This window comes from Canis lupus, chromosome 17 (genome assembly GCF_003254725.2).
Source record: "Canis lupus dingo isolate Sandy chromosome 17, ASM325472v2, whole genome shotgun sequence".
Lineage (NCBI taxonomy): Eukaryota > Metazoa > Chordata > Mammalia > Carnivora > Canidae > Canis > Canis lupus.
Window position 1 is genome coordinate 58,790,192 of NC_064259.1, and position 13,448 is coordinate 58,803,639.

A 13,448-nucleotide genomic window follows, 5' to 3' on the forward strand; every position below is an offset into this window, starting at 1 on the left:
GCATGATCCTGAAGGCCCCAGATCGAGTTCCATGTCGGGCTCCCAGCATGGAGCCTGTTTCTCCCTCTGCCCCTGTCTCTGCCTCTCTCTCTCTCTCTGTCTCTCATGAATAAATAAATAAAATATTTTTAAAAAAGAAGAAGAATCAGCAAAGAATGTATTATTTAGGCAAGGTTGCCCTCCTAAGGTAAGAGAAGGGGGTCTACCAGTAAAGTTCCTAGTATTGACCAAGAAATTCCATGTTGACTGGTTAAAGGCTACATTTCTGGGTTAAAACTGCAGTTAGATTAGGTAGTAAGTTTCAGTTTACTTACCTGGGGCTTTAACCTAAATGATGCCATTTGGGGCCTGTGGTTTCCTTTTTAACAGTACCCATAATACCAAGTGATAAGAATAGTACTTTACCTCCCCAAACCCATAACCCCAATCAGATCATGAGAAAAACATCTGACAAATCCCAGTTGAGGGACATTCTACAAAGTACCTGACTTGTACTCCTGAGAATTTTCAAAATCATCAATAACAGGAAATCTGAGAAACTGTGACAGTCAAGAGGACTGTAGGGAGAATATAATGGGATCTTCTAGGTGGAATCCTGGAATAGGGAAAGGTCATTATGTAAAAACTAAGGAAGTCTGAATAAAATACGAACTTCAGTTAATAATAATGTATTCATTCAATTATGACAAATGTACTCTTCTAATGTGAGATGCTAATTGTAGGGGAAACAGAATGCAGGGTCCATAGGAATCTTCTGTACTATCTTCTCAACTCTTCTATAAATCTAAATCTATTCTAATACAAAGAGTAACAAAAAAAAAAAAGAAAAGGTCAGTCCAATTGTAAAAGTCATTGTCATGAACAAAACACTTAAAATATCTTCACAAAAGATTTCTTTATGGCCAAGGAGCATAAATAAATAAATAAATAACCACGATTAATTAATTAATTAATTAATTAAAATACCATGATAAATCATTACATACCTATCAAAATGGGTAAAATTTAAGAGACAGAACACTCATGCTGACAAAAATGTGTTAGCAACTTTATCTCTTGTTGCTGGTGAGAGAGTAAAATAGTTCAACCATTCTGGGAAACTGATAGATCCTAATAAAGTCAAAAATAAAAATATCCATAGGTGCCTGAGTGGCACAGTTAAGCAACTGACTCGGTTTAGGTTCAGGTTGTGATCTCCAGGTGGTGATCTCAGCATTGTGATCTCAGGGTGGTGAGATCAAGCCCCATGTCGAGCTCCATATTGGTTCTGTGCTGGGCATGGAGTGTGCCTGGGATTCTCCCTCCATTCTCCCTCTACTCTTCCCCACCACATTCTCTCTCTAATAAATAAATAAATCTCTTTAAAAATATACAAATATCCCATAACCCAGCAATTCTACCACTAGGTTTATACTCAAACAAAATGAACATAAAAGTGCACAAAAAGATTCCTACAAGAATATTCATAGCATAAACCCTCATGTGATTGCAAAAAAAAAAAATTCATAGCAGCTTTATTCACAATATCCAAAACCAAAAATAGCCCAATTGTCCATCAACTATATTGTATTCACACATTGGAATAACACTCATTGATAATACCAAAACGGTCTAGTGATACACATGACAAAATGGACGCATTTCAAAAATATTATGTTGCGTGAAAAAATATATACACAGAAAGTATATTCGTTTATGAGAATTTCCAGAAAAGGCAAAATCAGTCTGTGGGTATATAAATCAGAATAGTGATTGCTTCAATGGGGATGGGGTGAGGACTGACTGTAGTAAAAAACAAAATTTAACTGCTAAATTTGAATTTTTTAAAAAAGATTTTATTTATTCATTCATGAGAGACAGAGAGAGAGAGAGGCAGAGACATAGGCAGAGGGGAAAGTAGGCTCCCCATAGGGAGCCCGATATGGGACTGGATCCGGGGTCCCGGGATCACACTCCGAGCTGAAGGCAGACACTCAACTATTGAGCCACCCAGGCATCCCAAAATTTGAAGATCTAATTGGCTTTATTAAGCCATCATGAATCGGGCAGTATCCCATGTAGCAAACAAGATGCTCCAAGGAATTGTACAAAATGAAAGGTTTTTATAGGAAAGAAGTTATTAGCCAAAGAAAGGAAAGTTGTACTGTATGTTTTTACCAGAAAAAATAATTTCCAACCCTCAGGGACAGAGGCCAAGCTATTAATTCAGGTATCTCATGAGTATGGTTTGTTCTGGCACAAATCAATAGTCAGGTTTGTAGAGCCAGAGAGTTTTTTGCAGGGTAGAGCAAGAAGGTATAATAAGGCTTCACCATTAGCAATGAGGGTCACAATAAAAAATAATATGTTAACCCAGGAATTAAAATTTATTCCTAATAACAGGCCATTGTTAGAAGAACTTAGATAAAAATAGATATTTTGGCTAGTATATGAGTTTCAGGCAAGATAGACGAATTAACAAGTAAGAGATTCAGTCCATACAGCAAATAACCTATGAAAGCAGTGACTTTTTCAATATTACAGAGTTTTACCACCAAAGGAGTCTTACTGTGTGTAATATAGCAACAAGCATTAGCATACTTACTAGGACAAATAAGAGCCCAAATACCTCAATCCAACAGTACTTCATGATTAATTCCCCAAAGAATCTGAAGGGTGTTCTCCAAATTAAAATGCCAAATATAAGATGATCTCAGGGTGGTGCAGAATTCTTCATTTCATGCAAATAGGTCCACAAGAAGGACACATGTTACACATACTGTCATATTACTTCACAGAAAAATAGATAAAGGAGCTTCCCCCAATAAAATTATTATGAAAAGTGTTACCAAAAAAATACCAAGTTATTGGTTAAAAAAAAAAAAGACAGTGTACCTGTCAATTGTGCAGCCCTATAAATATATCTTCTGCCATATTGTTTCATGAGATTTCTATGTTTATCAGCTGCACAGTGGGTCAGGTGATGAGTCATTTCCATCAGGTGTCTTTTCACAGACTGTGGAAAGACAGGTTTCTTGTTTGGGCCATATAATAAATTAGTCTGTGGCCTGAACCTACAACTGTTGTCAGCCCAATATGATTTTTCTTCATGGGATGCCCTAGATTGACCATCCTTGAAAAGGAGTTTTAGATTTTCCTTCAGGAGTTAATTAATATTGCCTATGAGGATTTTGGTTTTGCTAGATTTTAAGGCAGTGGTCCTTGCTGCTTGATCAACCAAAAATTTGTCTTTGCTTCTCCTGAGTCTAATTTTTTTTTTCCTGAGTCAAATTTTGAGTGTCCAGAAACCTTGATAATGGCCAAGACAGATGCAAGTTTGTAAAAAATATCAAAAGGTTTTTAGACACTTGGCTATGAATTCAGATTATGATCAATACTTAATAATTATGTATTTGACCACAGTGACAATAAAATATTTTAAAGACAAATACCAAGAGGCTACATAGTTGAGCATAACCCATAAAAGCCCTGAAAAAGCACAGAAAATTATTTTGATAAAACACAAAATCTTTGCTTTCCTTTTTAAATCTCCTCTCAGGTTGCAGACCAATAGTACAGGAAAACTTTGTCCTTTTAGCGGATGAAAGAATATTAAGTTTTAGTTTTACAGTATGAAATTCATTCATTTTTATAGATTCATCTTGACATTGTTTTGTTAGACTGGGAATGACAGAACAGGCAGGGGCAACAGGATTCCCATATTGTTGAAGAGGGTTGCTCTAAGTTGAGTAAGCAGAATAAAGATTTGAAAAATAGAACAAGTTCTGGACAGATGGCAGATGGTATAAATATCAAAGAAGCCATCACCAGAATCCCAGCCTTACAAGTAGTTTTTTAAAATGGGGGAAGTTCTTTTATTGTATTTTTTTTCATTTTAAAACTTATCTTTTTGGGGCATCTGGGTGGCTCAGTGGTTGAGCCACTGCCTTTGGCTTCTGTTGTAATCCTGGGGTCCTGGGATCAAGTCCTGCATCAGGCTCCCTGCAGGGAGCCTGCTTCTTCCTCTGCCCATGTCTCTGTCTCTTTCTCTGTGTCTCTCATGAATAAATAAAATCTGAAAAAAAAAACTTTTATAAAAAACAATGTATTTTTTTTACTATAGAAAATTTGGAAAATATAGGGACACCTGGGTGGCTCAGTGGTTCAGTGTCTGCCTTTAGCTCAGGGTGTGATCCCAGAGTCTGGGGATCGAGTCCCACATCGGGCTCCCTGCAGGGAGCCTGCTTCTCCCTCTGTCTGTGTCTCTGCCTCTCTGTGTGTCTCTCATGAATAAATAAATAAAATCTTTAAAAAAAACAAACAAACAGACTCCTCCAGAGGCATAATGAGCGTCCCTCTCTGAGCAGTCACCCACCTGATCCCTAAGAAAGGCCATGATCTCAGAGGAATCCAAGATGGCAGAGAAGTAGGAAACTTATATTTTGTCTGGTCCTAGGAATTGAGCTAGATAGCTATTACATAATTCTGAACACCAGAGAACTCAACCGGAGATCTAAGAATAGAATGGCTGCAACTCTACAAATAAAAAACCAACCACTTTCTGCAAGAATGACAAGACAGAAAAACTAACCTCAAAAAAGAGAACAAGAGTCAATACTGACTTTCAGGGACCTAATCAGAATGGATATAAGTAAGGGGTCAGAACTAGAGTTCAGAACAACAATTATAAAGATACTAGCTGGGCCTGGGTGCATCTGGGTGCCTCAATCAGTTAAGAGTCTGCCTTTGGCTCAGGCCATAATCCCAGCATCCTGGAATCGAGCCCCTCCCTGCCCCTACCACCCATAGGAGTCTGCTTCTCTCTCCTACTCTTGGGCTCTTTCTCAACTCTCACTCTCTCCCCCACCAGATCAATCAATCAATCAATCAAATCTTAAAAAAGAAAAACAACAATATTAGCTGGGCTTGATAAAAGCATAGAAGACACTAGCCAATCCCTTCTGGGAGGAAATAAAAGAACTAAAATCTAATCAAGTTGAAATAAAAAAGGCTATTAATGACATGCAATCAAAAATGGAGGCTCTCACTGCGAGGATAAATGGGGCAGAAGAAAAAATTAGTGATATAGAAGATAAAATGATGCAGAATAAAGAAGCTGAGAAAAAGAGATAAATAATAAGCAGATCACCAGCAGAGAATTCAAGAGATAAGTGATACCATAAAGCAAAACTATAGTGGAATAATTGGGATCCCAGAACAGGAAAGGGGGATGGCAGAAGGTATACTGGAGCAAATTATAGCAGAGAACTTTCCTAATCTGGGGAAGGAAACAGGCATTCAAGTCCAGGAGGCACAGAGAACACTCCTCAAAATCAATAAAACAAGGTCAACACCTCAACATATAACAGTGAAGCTTGCAAATCTCAGAGATTTGGCTTCTGTTGTAATCCTGCTGTCAGAGACAAGCAGAAAATCCTGAAAGCAGCTCAGGACAAGAGGCTCATAACCTACAAGGGTAGAAACATAGACTGGCAGCAGACCTATCCACAGAGACCTGGCAGGCCAGAAAGGACTGGCATGATATATTTAGGGTGCTAAATGAGAAAAATATGCAGCCAAGAATATTTTATCCAGCAAGGCTGTCATTCAAATAGGAGAGATAAAAAGCTTCCAGGACAAACTGAAACTAAAGAATTTGTGATCACTACACCAGCCCAGCAAGAAATATTATAGGGGGTCCTTTATGTGAAAAGAGAGCCCAAAAGTAACATGGACCAGAAAGGATCAGAGACAATATACAGAAACAGTGACTTTACACGTAATACAATGGCACTAAATTCATATCTTTCAGTAGTTATTCAGAATGTAAATGGGTTAAAGGCCCCAATCAAGAGATCCCTGGGTGGCTCAGCAGTTTAGCGCCTGCTTTCGGCCCAGGGCACGAACCCTGGAGTCCCGGGATCGAGTCCCTCATTGGGCTCCCTGCATGGAGCCTGCTTCTCCCTCTGCCTGTGTCTCTACCTCTCTCTCTCTCTCATGAATAAATAAATAAAATCTTTTAAAAAGGCCCCAATCAAAAGACATAGGGTATCAGATTGGATAAAAAAGCAAGATGCATCCATATGCTATCTGCAAATGACTCACTTTAGACCTGAAAACACAACCATATTGAAAGTGAGAGGGTAGAAAACCATTTATCATGCTAATGGACATCAATAGAAAGTGGGGATAGCAATCCTTATATCAGGAAAATTAGATTTTAAATCAAAGACTGTAGTAAGGGAGCAGCCCAGGTGGCTCAGCGGTTTAGCACCGCCTTCAGCCCAGGGTGTGATCCTGGAGACCCGGGATTGAGTCCCATGTTGGGCTCCTTGCATGGAGCCTGCTTCTCCCTTTGCCTGTGTCTCTGACTCTCTGTGTGTCTCTCATGCGTAAATAAATAAAATAGAAAAGAAAAAAAAAAAGACTGTAGTAAGGGCTAGGGATGAAGAGGGACACTATATCATAATTAAAGAGTCTACTCAATAAGAAGATCTAACAATTATAAATATTTATGCCCCTAACTTGGGAGCAGCCAATTATATAAAAAATTAATAACAAAAAAAAATTAATAACAAAATTAAAGAAACACATTGATAATAATACAAAAATAGTAGGGGACTTTAATACCCTACTCACACATAAAAAAAAAATACCCTACTCACACAGTGGACAGATTATCTAAGCAGAAGATCAACAAGGAAACAAGGGCTTTGAATGACACACTAGACCAGATGAACTTCATAGATATATTCAGAGCACTCCATCCCACAGCAACAGAACACACATCCTTCTTGAGTGCACATGGAACACTCTCCAGAATAGATCACACACAGGGTCACAAATCAGGTCTCAACTGGTACCAAAAGACTGGGATCATTCCCTGCATATTTTCAGACCACAATGCTTTGAAACTTGAACTCAATCACAAGAGGAAATTTGGGAAGAAATTGAAAGACGTGGAAGCTAAAGAACATCCTACTAAAGAATGAATAGGTCAACCAGAAAATTAAAGAAGATTTTTAAAAATTCTTGGAAACAAATGAAAATGCAACTGTTTAAAACTTTTGGGATGCAGCAAAGGTGGTCCTAAGAGGCATGCATATAGCAATACAAGCCTTTCTCAAACAAGAAAGGTCTCAAATACACAACCTAACCTTATACCTAAAGGAGCTGGAGAAAAAAACAGCAATAAAGCCTAAACCCAGCAGGAGAAGAGAAATAATAAAGATTAGAGCAGAAATCATTAAAATAGAAAACAAAAGAGGGATCCCTGGGTGGCGCAGCGGTTTGGCACCTGCCTTTGGCCCGGGGCGTGATCCTGGAGACCCGGGATCGAGTCCCACGTCGGGCTCCCAGTGCATGGAGCCTGCTTCTCCCTCTGCCTGTGTCTCTGCCTCTCTCTCTCTCTGTGTGACTATCATAAATAAATAAAAAAAAAAGACAAAGAAAATAAAAAGAAAACAAAAGAACAGTAGAACAGACCAATGAAAGTAGGACTGGTTCTTTGAAAGAATCAATAAGATTAATAAACCTCGAGCCAGACTTATCAAAAAGAAAAGAGAAAGGACCCAAATAAATGAAATCATGAATGAAAGAGGAGAGATCACAAATAACATTGAAGAAATACAAACAATTCTAAGAACATATTATGAACAACTATACACCAACAAATTAGACAATCTGGAAGAAATGGTTGCATTCCTAGAGAAATATAAACAACCAAAACTGAGACAAGAAGAAATAGAAAACCTGAACAAACCCATAACCATCAAGGAAACGGAAGCAGTCATCAAAAAGCTCTCAACAAACAAGAGTCCAGGGCCAGATGGCTTCCCAGGGAAATTCTACCAAGCATTTAAAGAAGAATCAAAACAAATAAACAAACATACAAAAAATAAAGAAAAATCAATATCTATTCTTCTGAAGTTGTTTCAAAAAATAGAAATGGAAGTAAACTTCCAAACCCTTTCTATGAGGGCAGGATTACCTTGATCCCAAAACCAGACAAAAACCTGAGAGGAGAATGATAGATCAATACTCTGATGAACATGGATGCCAAAATTCTCACCAAGATACTAGTCAATAGGATCCAACAGTACATTAAAAGGATTATTCACCTCGACCAAGTGGGATTTATTCCTTGGTTTCCAGGGTGGTTCAACATCTGCAAATCAATGTGATACACTACATTAATAAGGGAAAGGACAAGAACTGTATGATCCTCTCAATAGATTCAGAAAAAGCATTTTACAAAGTTCAGCATCCTTTCTTTACTAAAACTCTTCACAGTGTAGGGATAGAGGAAACATACCTCAAATCTTAAAAGCCATATATGAAAAGCCCACAGTGAATATTATTCTCAATAGGGAAAAACTGAGAGCTCTCCCTCTAAGGTCAGGAACACAACAGGGATGTCCACTCTCACCACTGTTTTCAACATAGTACTAGAAGTCCTAGTCTTAGCAATCACACAACAAAAAGAAATAAAAGGCATCCAGATTGGCAAAGAAGTAGTCAAACTCTCACTCTTTGCAGATGACTTGATACTCTATGGAAAACCCAAAAGACTCCACCCCAAAATTGCTGCTCATACAGGAACTCAGCAAAGTGGCAGGATATAAAATCAATGCACAGAAATCAGTTGCATTTCTATACACTAACAATGAGACAGAAGAAAGAAATATTAAGGAGTCGATCCCATTTACAAGGTCACCAAAACCCATAAGATATCAAGGAATAAACCTAACCAAAGAGGCAAAGGATCCATACTCAGAAAACTATAGAACACTCATGAAAGAAATTGAGGAAGACACAAAGAAATGGAAAAACAACATTCCATACTCATGGATTGAAAGAATAAATGTTGTTAAAATGTCTATGCTACCTATAGCAATCTATACATTCAAGGAAATCCGTATCCAAATACCATCAACTTTTTTTCACCGAGCTGAAACAAACAATCCTAAAATTTGTATGGAACCAGAAAAGACCCCAAATAGCCAATAGAATGTTGAAAAAGAAAACCAAAGCTGGTGGCATCACAATTATGGACTTCAAGCTTTATTACAAAGCTATTACAAAATCATCAAGACAGTATGATACCAGAACAAAAACAGACATCTAAATCAATGGAACAGAATAGAGAACCCAGAAATGGACCTTCAACTCTATGGTCAACTAGTCTCTGACAAAGCAGGAAAGAATATCCAACAGAAAAAAAGTCTTTTCAACAAATAGTGTTGGAAAAATTGGATAGCCACATACAGAAGAATGAAACTGGATCATTTCTTCACACCATACACAAAAATAGACTCAAAATGGATAAAAGACCTAAATGTGAGACAGGAATCCATCAAAATCCTAGAGGAGAACACAGGCAGCAACCCCTGTGACCTCAGCCACAGCAACTTCTTTCTAGATACATCTTCAAAGGAAAGGGAAACAAGGACAAAAATGAATATTGAGACTTCATCAAGATAAAAAGCTTTTGCACAGCAACGGAAACAGTCGACAAAACCAAGACAACTGCCAGAATGGGAGAAGATATTTGCAAATGACCTATCAGATAAAGGGCTAGTATCCAAAATCTCTAAAGAATTTATCAAACTCAACACCCAACAAATAATCCATTCAAGAAATGGGCAGAAGCCATGGACAGACATTTGTCTAAAGAAGATATGCAAATGGCAAAAAGACAGATGAAAAAATGCTCCACATCATTTGTCATCAGGGAAATACAAATGAAAACCACATTGAGATTCCATCTCACACCAGTCAGAATGGCTAAAATTAACAAGTCAGGAAATGACAGATGTTGGTAAGGATGCAGAGAAATGGGAACCCTCATACACTGTTGGTGGGAATGCAAGCTGGAGCAGCCACTCTCAAGTAGATAGTGAGGAACAGTATGGAGGTTTCTCAAAAAGTTGAAAATAGAGCTATCCTACGACCTAGCACTACTAGGGATTTACCCCAATTATACAAATGTAGTGATCCAAAGGAGCACCTGCACCCCAACATTTATAGCAGCAATTTCCACAGTAGCCAAACTATGAAAAGAGTCCAGATGTCCATCGACAGATGAATGGATAAAGAAGACGTGGTATACACATGCAATGGAATATTAACCATCAAAAAAAAAGAAATCTTGCCATTTGCAATGATGTGGATGGAACTAGGGGGTATTATGCTGAGCAAAATAAGTTAATCAGAGAAAAACAATTATATGATCTCACTCACATGTGGAATTTAAACAAAACAGGGTCATAGAGGAAGAGAGGGAAAAATAAAAAAAGACAAAACTAGCAAGGGAGACAAGCCATAAGAGACTCTAAACCATAGGAAACAAACAGGGTTGCTTGAGAGGAGGTGGTGGCAGGAAAGGGGACCTGGAAGATGGACATTAAGGAGGGCATGTGTTGTAATGAACACTGGATATTTTTTAAAAGATTGTGTTTTGTTTGTTTGTTTATTTATTTATGGGAGACACAGAAAGAGAGAGACATAGGCAGAGGGAGAAGCAGAGTTCCTGCAGGGAGCCAGATGAGGGCCTCGATTCCAGGACCCCAGGACCATGACCAGAGCCAAAGGCAGACGCTCAACCACTGAGCCACCCAGGCATCCCAGCACTAGGTATTTTATAAGATTGACAAATCACTGACTTCTACTTCTGAAACTAACAATACATTATATGTTAATTGATTAAATTTAAACTAAAAATAAATAAATGTTTAAAATGAATGAGAAGTAAATCCCATGAAAATTCAAAAAGAAAGAAAGAAAGGAAGGAAGAAAGGCAACGACCTCAACCAAAGGAGGGAAGTCCGTATCTAAGAGGGCTCAGTGCAAATAGAAGGCTTTCCATATACAGGCAGTGAGCACAAGTCTCTTGTGATTATTACTACACCGGATTCCGGAAGACACTGGCCCTGCCATGCTGAAATCACCCCAGGTCCTGCTTCTGAGAGCAAGCATGTCAACCTAAAATCGTCAGGAAGCAATAATTAAGCAAGAGTATTTATTTGGGATCAAATAATTGCCTTTTGGCATACACATATTTGATTAGCAACGCTAATAGTTATTTAAATATTTTAGTTGCTTAGTGAGAATTTTTTAGGCTCTACTCTGCAACGAGTTCAGAGTCCAATACAGGGCTTGAACTCAAGACCTTGGGATCCAGGATATGGTGCATTAATCCCCAAATGTCCTATAATAAGAACTTTTGATTGGTGTTGATGGCAGAAAGCTAATTTTGACTAATAATTGATTGCTAAGACTATCACTAAGCAAAGTCTCTTCCTATGGCAATTTACAGGTTTTTGGAATCAGTTCTCATAATATTTGGGGTTTGAGGCAATTGAAAATTTCCTGGTTCCGGAGGCCTGAGTGGCTCAGCGGCTGAGCGCCTGCCTTTGGCTTAGTCAGGATCCAGTCCCACATCCGGTTCCTTGTGAGGAGCCTGCTTCTCCCTCTGCCTGTGTCTCTGCCTTTCTCTCTCTCTCTGTGTCTCTCTCTCTCTCTGTGTGTCTCTCATGAATAAAAAAAAAAAAAAAAGTTCCTGGTTCTACCCAGTGGAGAGGTGCTTAAAGCCCATCTCCTTAATGGCTTCCTGGCTCATTTTAAAACCCCTTCACGCAAGTGGCCCAATTCCATTGCATCTTTCAGATTTTTTAACAACTGGAAAGGCGTTCTAAATTTCTGGACTAATATAAATTTTCCCTAATTTTATCTGGATACCAGTTACTTTTAGCAAAATTCACTGGACTGTGGACTTAAGATTTGTGTACTCTATGTTCAATCGTTTACTGTTCAAAAAAAAAATTGGGGTGGAGGGAAATGTCATCAAATTAAGATTTTATTTTATTTATCAGATTTTATTTAAAGTATTCAGTTGGAGTGCGAACTCCCATTTCATCTCATTTCTTTTTTGGTCTAAGAAGGTCCCGCTGTTTGAAATATCTCGACGAGAAAAATGACTGTAGCCTCACCATTCATTTTTAGGAAGATATCAACGCCGGATGGCACGTCCCTCACCTCCTTCCAGGCCTGGGGCAGTGCAGCATTTCAAGATGCCTGTGACTCAAGGGTGCACCGTGGGGTTTCCCCTTGTCTGGAGCAGCACCCCGGGAGTCACAGGAAACCGGGAAACCGTGCTCTTGAGCCTCTGGCGAGGGGCGCCCCTCACGCAGGTTTTTATCCCTCGCCACAACCTGACATATTGCTTTGAGGGGGATTGGAACCGAGCTTGCTAAGAAGTACGAGGCAGAGTACCCACAGAGACCCAGAGACCCAGAGACCACAGAGACCCAGAGACCCAGAGACCACAGAGACCCAGGGCCGGGCGGCCTGCAGCTGTGTTTTGAAGTTCTATCTAAAAGCCTTCGGGGACGCCTGGGTGGCTCAGCGTTTGAGCATCTGCCTTTAGCTGGGGCATGATTCTGCGGTCTGGGATCGAGTCCCGCAAGGGGCTCCCTGCACGGAGCCTGCTTCTGCCTCTGTGTCTCTAATGAATAAATATCTTAAAGCAAGCAAAAGTAACTAAAAGCTTCTATATTTTGCTGGGTTTTGTTTTTAACTTGTTTACTCACAGAGAGAGAGGCCGAGGGAAAAGCAGGCTCCACGCAGGGAGCCCAATGTGGGACTCGATTCTGGGTCCCCAGGATCACACCCCGGGCTGCAGGCGGCGCTAAACCGCTGCCCTCGTTTTGTTTTGTTTTTAAGAGAGCTCCAGGTCTACGCAGGTTTTGTTCTTTCGGGGTCTCTTTTTCCTTCCTTCCTCCTCATTCAGCTACGTTAAAACAGCCATTGTCCTCTCTCCAGGATCCCGCCCTTACCGCTTGCGCAAGGCCGTCTAGGAGGTCTGGTTGACCCCGGACGAGCCTCCTCAGTTTCTCGGCCTCCGTTCGCCACGCTCCTGTCTCGGGACGTTTAGGCGACCCCCGCCCCCCACCTCTGCTCCCCTCCCCCCGGCGCTGAGCTCGCCTGCGGGGAAGCTGCTCGTGCGGAGCCCCACGTGCGGCTGGCGCGCGGCGGCCTTTCCTGCTGCCGGCGCTGGAGACGCTGCACAATGAACGGTGACAAGTTTGAGAAGTTTGAAAAAGAAATTTCAGCTTTGAAAAGCTTTTCATTATTCCCATTCACGGGGCTCTTCGGTTCGTCACGGGCCTAAGAGCTAAAGAGGACAATGGAATTCATTCAACGAGCCCCAGTGGAGCGTCTTGGTGAAGGTGGAACCTGCTCCCCGCATGGGGACGCAAGAGCGATCACTGCCCTCGTAGAGCTTCCCTGCCTGGCACAGGACACCAAGAAGGAAGCCACCTCTCAGGTGACGAACACGCTGCGTGGGCTCCAACTCCTAGCCCCCGGTTTACCGAGGCTTTGGAACTTACACTGCCTGGTGGTGGGCACGTCCCCGAGGTTAGTAGGTACTCACTACCTAAGAAGGCCCGGGGTGCAGAGCGCCCTGT